This window comes from Castanea sativa, chromosome 1, assembly GCF_040712315.1.
Source record: "Castanea sativa cultivar Marrone di Chiusa Pesio chromosome 1, ASM4071231v1".
NCBI classification, from domain to species: Eukaryota; Viridiplantae; Streptophyta; class Magnoliopsida; order Fagales; family Fagaceae; genus Castanea; species Castanea sativa.
In genome coordinates, this window is record NC_134013.1 from 52,906,218 (window position 1) to 52,913,404 (window position 7,187).

At 31.5% G+C, this 7,187-nt stretch overlaps 1 long non-coding RNA gene across 1 annotated transcript; it reads right to left on the reverse strand.

Annotated features, from left to right (window-relative positions):
- Positions 1 to 492: 492 nt before the first annotated feature.
- LOC142622735 (uncharacterized) lies at positions 493 to 3,785 on the reverse strand. The gene is made up of 3 exons (XR_012841957.1): positions 3,409 to 3,785; positions 1,713 to 1,806; positions 493 to 940 (listed from the first exon to the last, which is right to left on the reverse strand). It is a non-coding gene; the product is annotated as an uncharacterized LOC142622735 (long non-coding RNA).
- Between the last annotated feature and the right edge of the window lie 3,402 nt (positions 3,786 to 7,187).

The following is a 7,187-nucleotide window of genomic DNA, read 5'->3' on the forward strand; positions in this document are numbered from 1 at the left end:
AGTGGTGAACTTATGTAGAAATAAAAGGCATTATGTATCTGCAAAATCTTCCTAAAACAATCTTTAAACATGAACAAAACTTGTTATAACTTGAAAATTGCAATACCAAGAAGTAGTTAGCACACGGCCATATAGTTGAGTTAGCCCCGGAAAGTCATTCAGTAGAACAAACATCACATATGACCCCCTCTCAGCCATTTATTTTAAAATATTTTGAAATTTTAAATTTCATATTTTGCACAAGTGATACAAAAACTGATGTAATTTTTTATTTTATTTTATTTTTTGCATTGATTGGTCAAATTTTGGGTGTTTTAATATTTTTGCCCTCTTGATCTGAATGCTATATGAAACCATTTTTCCACAAGTTCATATACGAGAGGATAAATAATTTATTAGTTCTATTTGTATATGCCATAGATGGTCCAAAGAAAACATACCACCTACTTGCACTTGGAGCTAAATATAGTGTTTTTTACCTCATAATAATGATAACGTGAAATGATATACAACCCATTTTCATGCACTACAAACAGGTCTCTTGTTGTAAAGTATCTAAAAGAAGCTGAAAAACTACAAAGAAATCCATTATAAGTATCTTGACTTCTACTTACTCTGCTACTTGCTCATCATAAGAAGGAAAAAATTCATTTACAAAGAAATCCACTATAATGTGTTTCTTCACATCTATATTTGAATACCATCATGGCAATAATTGAAAAAGAGAATCAAATGCATCTTGCAATTGGTCTACATGTTTGGATTATTCATTCCTGAGTTCTGAACATGGCAACTTCTTACTTGTAGGAATTTCTTAGTCCCTTTTGCAGCTCAAGTGGTAACTAAAGTATCTCCATTTACATGGTATAATTATCAACACTTCGAAAAATGAGATGTTCGTAAGAGCACACCGCATTGCATAGAGAATTCTGGTAGTTTTCTGCACATCAAAGGGGAATTTATCAAATAAAGCATATAATTAAGACATTATGACTAAAGTGATAAACACAAAAGGAACGCAAGAGTTAAAAATAAATTAACATCTTTAAAATTTATAACAAAATATTGATAAGTTTTTGATAAGGTCCAACTCAAAGATTCATTCCTTTTGACAGCAAGTTTTTTTCCAACTAATTTGTTCATTTATTTTTTTGATAAGTAATTTTATTGAAAAGTTCAACTAATTTATTATGTAGTTTCTTTTATAGGTAAGTTCTACACGCCTCTAAAGAGCACCAAGTCAAGCACATTCATGCTACACCATATTTCCAAAGGTCACAGGTTTACCGTATTGTAACTAAAAGGCTACTATAATGGTTTATAAAAAAAATTTGTGATCCACCGTAGCTTAACAATAGGTTCTTGCTCTCCAAATTAGTGACTTAACCATTGTCCTTCCTAAAGATCAAATATGTACAATATTTTAATAGTTGCAAGTCAGAACTATAACAGCCTAAATCTAAGAGATAGCCATGGAGTACCAAGGCCATTAAGTTCAAAGCAATTTTTAACACTTTGCATAATGAAAGTACCATTGAGAACTCCAGGAAATGAAGAAAGGTACCAACTTTTGGAGGTACAATGATATTAATCATGTCAACCAAGTTTAAGACAAAAATTTCATGTATCAAGCATTTTCATGTTAATAAAAAAAATGAAAAGAAAAGTAACAACAACAAATGAAGACACAATTTGATGTATCTTATTTATACCTTTAAACTTGTGAACCAAATCAATACCGTCAACAACCCGAATTCGTGAATTTGCAGATGTGATGAGAACTTTTAAAGAACTACCTGGAGCAAACTTTTTAGATAAACTGATTAACAACTAAAAAGTATCAACCAAACTTGTCTCTCAAAGTAGGCATACAAACCATCTTTACAAGTGAAAATCAACTGAACAAGGAGAGAGTAAAATAGAAAGAAATCGGCAAGTTAATTGCAGTTGAATTTATAATAATCTCATAAAAAAGTACAAGATGGTAGAGCCACTAGATTATTTGGAAACCAGAGATTTTCTTGTGATGAGACGTCTTCTTCTTGTTCTGCAGATTGATTTGGCTTTTTTGTTACAAATTATTCTCTAAAAGTATGAACAGATAAAGAAGTTATTAACAGTTAGTGCACAAAAAACTTGACTAAACCAACCATGCACACACAGAGAGCTTTCTAAATTAGTACTAGATGTATTGTATAAACGGCAATTGAAGAATTGTATTTTATATAACTTGAACTTTAGTCTTTGATATCAACAGTATTCATGATGCCAATTTAGTGTAGAAGTCACCTGACTGTAATGGCAAACAAAGCAACTATTACTTCCATTTAATGAGCCGCAAATCTCATGGATATAAACCTCAAGAGCTCTTTTGCATTCTGCATAATTGTCCTCATATTCTGAAGTCCTAGATGAAAATTACAGTGCAAACATCGTTGTACCCATTAATATAATATTTATTGCAAAAATGCAAACTATTTAAGTTCTCTGCTTTTATGAATTAAAATATCATTTTTTCTTCTTCTTCTTTTTGCTGAATTACTATGTCTGTTAGGAGTTAGGATAGCTCGTTTCTATTTCTTTTTTTTTTTTTTAAGGAAGAAAGATGTTGTAATTCTCTAGAATTATTACTACTTTCATACCAAGGTTCCATAAGTTCTTATTTTGACTATTTATTATCATTTTCAAAGGTTTACATATGGAAACTATGATGACGATGATCATAATAGTCATCATGATAGTTTCCACGTGTAGACCTTTGGACCAATATAGGCTATTTCTCTAAAAACACTAAGAACACGAGTAAATCATTAACTTAGAATACTAGACATGATTTTCTTTCTTTTTCAGAAGAATTAAGACATTATCCTCAGGCTCAAATGCAAAGCTCGGCCAAGCACGGCAAAGCATAGCTATTGCCATCACAAGAAGCTAACCGAATCCAAACACATCAAAAACACTACAATGGCCTATTAAATAACTAAGGAAAGGAAACATTATGCATAGAGGAAAAAATATATATTAAATAAAAAAACAAAAGCCCTTTTTGGCATTTTTACAAACATGTATATGCATAAGCACTCTTATAAAATAAAAAAACCCAAACTTTAAATGCAAAAAATTCCTCCATCCTGAATCCTATTTACTAACTCAATCACAATTCAACATTTTCTTCTCACATCATAAAATCCAAGAAAATCGAAAGAAGAAAGAGAGGAAAAGAACCTTATGGCATGTACATGTCAAATATCAATTACATGGCATAAATTTCTATTATTAATTGAATTGAAAAAACCAAAAAAAAAAAAAAAAAAACAAATTCCCTAAACAAATACATGACCTACAAAGAATTATAGAACCCATATTTTGCCAATCTAGAGGTAGGGATCTAGACTAAGAAATAGCAACCTGAGGATGGTTAGAATCGGAAATTTCTTCTGCTGGATATGGATTTGTTTTCTTGAAGAACGTTTTTTTGCCATGAAAATCACTGCTTGATCTCAGGTCCTATGATTTCTCCTCTCTTAGCAAGGCAAGAAACAACAGAATCGTATTGTAGAGGTGAATTACCTGCAACAACCTATCTCTATCTTCAAGCTGCTTCTGATTTGCAGATCGGAAACCTATGTAAAATTTTGTAGCTTTTTCTATCATACCTAGAATGATAGAAAAACAGGAATATAATGTGACCATGAATATAAGGGAGTGGAGTGAACGCAAGAGCAAAATCTGAGAAAGGAAGAAGAAAGAATCAGAGAAGCATAGGAACAAGAAGAGAACGTAAGATAAAGAGAGAAGGCTGAGATGGGAAACATCTGAAATTTTTTTAGTTTAATATACACTGACCTACTTTACCAGTAACAGGTTTCTATTAAAATTAAATGAATGAGCAGGATTGAAACAATTAAAAATTAAAGGTTAGGATTAGGGAGGGTACCGTACCCCCCAAAACAAATAGGAGTATCGTAGAATGACCCATAAAGAGAGCTGCCTTTATTTTTTTTTTTTTTTTTTAAGAATCAATTGCATATTTTGTTAGAATATCTGAGTATGTTAAGAGGATAAATATGTTAAAATACTTACGTCATTATTTCCTATGATATTAGAGTTTAAATTCAATCAAGTTATGGTGGAAAATATTGGTTTACACTCTTGATGTAGGACATATTCTATCATTTAATTTTTGTAATTTTAATAATTTTATTATTTTTATGTAATGATATAGGATATAATCTATAATTTAATTTTTGTAATTTAATAATTTTAGTATTTTTTTTATGTAATTTTAATTATTTAAGGTTTAGGGTATTTATTTTCTTGTTTTTAGATGCTTCTAATGTTGTTTAGTCAAATTACGGTTTTATACGCTTTCTTAACCGCAATAAATTTTCTTTTTAATATTTAAATGCATTGTAGCCTTCAAAGGCAATTTAGTTTTGAAATTTAAAATAACTTAGACTTCTGTCTTTTGTTTCCTCTAGTTGATTGAGACTTTTGGCTATTCTTTCTATTTATTGTGGTGATTTTCAAGTTGGTGCTTATTATATTATTATCTAAAAAGTCATGATTTTAAATCTTGACTACTCCCTAACTTTTCAATTGTGTCAATTTGGTCCTTAAATTTTCAATGCAGTGTCAATTTAATCCCTACCGTTATCTCTTGAATGGAAAAGTCTGATATGTCAAACCATCTAAATAAAAAAAAATGCCATGTCACCAGGACTAACATATCAATTTTTGTTTCTTAGAGAACACGCAACTTTTTTTTAGAAAACCCAAATCAAATCTTTTTTGTTTGATTCAGAATTTTGCTTATTTCATTAAACAGGGATAGTCACAAATCCATGTAAAACACTCTCCCTAAAATCCAAAATCTCTTCTCCTCCTTTCATTAAACAGGGACAGTCACAGACCCATGGACATGGACACATTGGACTTTTTTCCTTGTTTGTGATTTCTTCATATATTGTGGTCAGACTAATGAATAAAGCAGTTGATCTATTCTATTTATCATGGTTGTTTCCTTAAAGTTTATTCCATGAATATCATTGGAGAAATTCTCCTTGATGATTTGACTACAGTTCATGTAATGTAATGAGTATTGATGCTATGGAAGAAATAGCTACAGCTTGGAGAAATGGCCTTTAATTCTCTAATCTTATAAATTTCTGTTTGATTTGATAAGGTTTATTTGATGACAGCATTAATCTACAAGTATGGAGAATCATTTTATTTAAAAGTAACAGTTGCATCTTTACACTTGAAATTGGGCTTTCACTTATTGGGGGAACATTCTTCGCAATCTTCCTTAACAAAATATTAATCTAAGACATGAAAAATGATTTTCATAGGATGTGACCATAAGTTTAACATTGCTTCTCATATGGCTCTAAAGGTTATGAACTAGAAACACAAACACTCATGTATGCTAATCTCTAGATCTCTTTTTTCTATATGATTTATTGTCTAAGGAAGATAAGATAAAGAACTCGTCTTTAAATTGCAGGGCTGAGGGTTATTGGAGAACCAATAGTTTCTAGGTTACCCCTTAATGAATATGGGATATGGGATCCTCTCTTCGTCACTGCAGCAAAGTAATTCTGCAAGTTCCTACCTCATTATTAGAGAAGATAGTGCAATCATAACCGCTGGGACCTTAAAGACATGTGAAGAAATTGTGACTGTGACTAATAAGGGATTTTTGTTATTTTTTGAGGAAAATGATTTTTTTTTTTTTTTTTTGATAGACATGAGTTAGGATTCAATTATATGTTGGTTTTCTTGTTTTCTAATTTAAAATTATGCTAAAATTTTATAAAATAAAATTAACATTGTTGACATGTTAGTCTAGGTGGCAGCTGATGTGGCAATTTTATTTTTTATTTCGACCATGTGACACGTTAGACTTTTCCATCCAATAGATAATAACATGGACTAAATTGACATGACATTGAAAGGTTAAAAACCAACTTAATACAATTGAAAGATTAAAGACTAAATTGAAATCTGTTGTAAATGATGGAAACCAAATACTTAGTTTTTCCTTTAAAATTTGGATTTATTCCCAAATCCCTATATTTTCTGTCATATGAGAGAGCCGCCTTTATTTCATTTTTTTAAAAGAGTCAACTGCATCTTTTGTTTTTCTTGATAAGAGGATAAATATTATGATATTTTCGTAAATACTTACGTTATGATTTCTTATGTATTAGAGTTTAAATTCAATCAGGCCACTTCAAAAGAGAACCAGAAATGCAGATAGAAGAAGCGGTGGACATGTACGCTTTTCACAACTCACTCTGATAAACGTCAGACTAGCTAATGCTCCTGCCATTGTAACCTTCAAGTTGTGAGAAATAGCCTTAAATTCTGCATCAAGCTTCAAGTTCAAGAGAAACCACCCACCCCCCCCCCCCCCCCCCCGCCGCCGCCGCTTAATATCCTAACCAAATGTTTAGTTCCCTGAGACTTTAACAAGTGAGCGTAGCCAATCAAAACTAGAAAATCAACCAAAAGCACAAATTTCCATAACTCTGCAAGTCTTAAACACAAAAACTCTCATGGAACCTGAGTTGGGCCTCAAACTAATTAGTATGCCCACTAATTTCAATTGGTCCATATCTGAAATGTCCAGCCCACCTAAGGAACAATTTTATTATACTGTTAGCCTAGCATTCGCCATAACTGTGGCCCAACCAAAAGCCTTTTCGTCGGAAACTTTTTTTTTTTTTTTAAGTTGAAAGCCCTTTTTTTAAGACCTCAAGAACCCACTATCTGTTCATGAAATAAGCCCAATTCTCAACTTCCACTGCTTAGATAAACTACAAACTCGCATGGCACAGGTGGCCCAAATTGATCCAGTTCTATCTACTACTACTAGTGCTAGCACTGCTCACATGTCAATTTTTTTTTTTTTTTTTTTTTTGATGAGTAATAAAGATGTATATTCAAGAACACTACTTCATGCAGAAAGTCAAAAGGCAGAGTTAAAAAAAAATACAGAGAAAGAAGATGAAAAAAAAAAAAAAAAAAGATACTAATTACAAAGGAGTGAAGTAAGGAATATAGGTAGAGAATCGCTAGAGGTGAGTTCCTAAGCCTTAGACCAGTCAAAAAGGGAGCCACTGAAAAAAGCCAATAGCTAGTCGTCGAAACTTTCCATGTCCTCAAACGTCCCCCAATTTCAT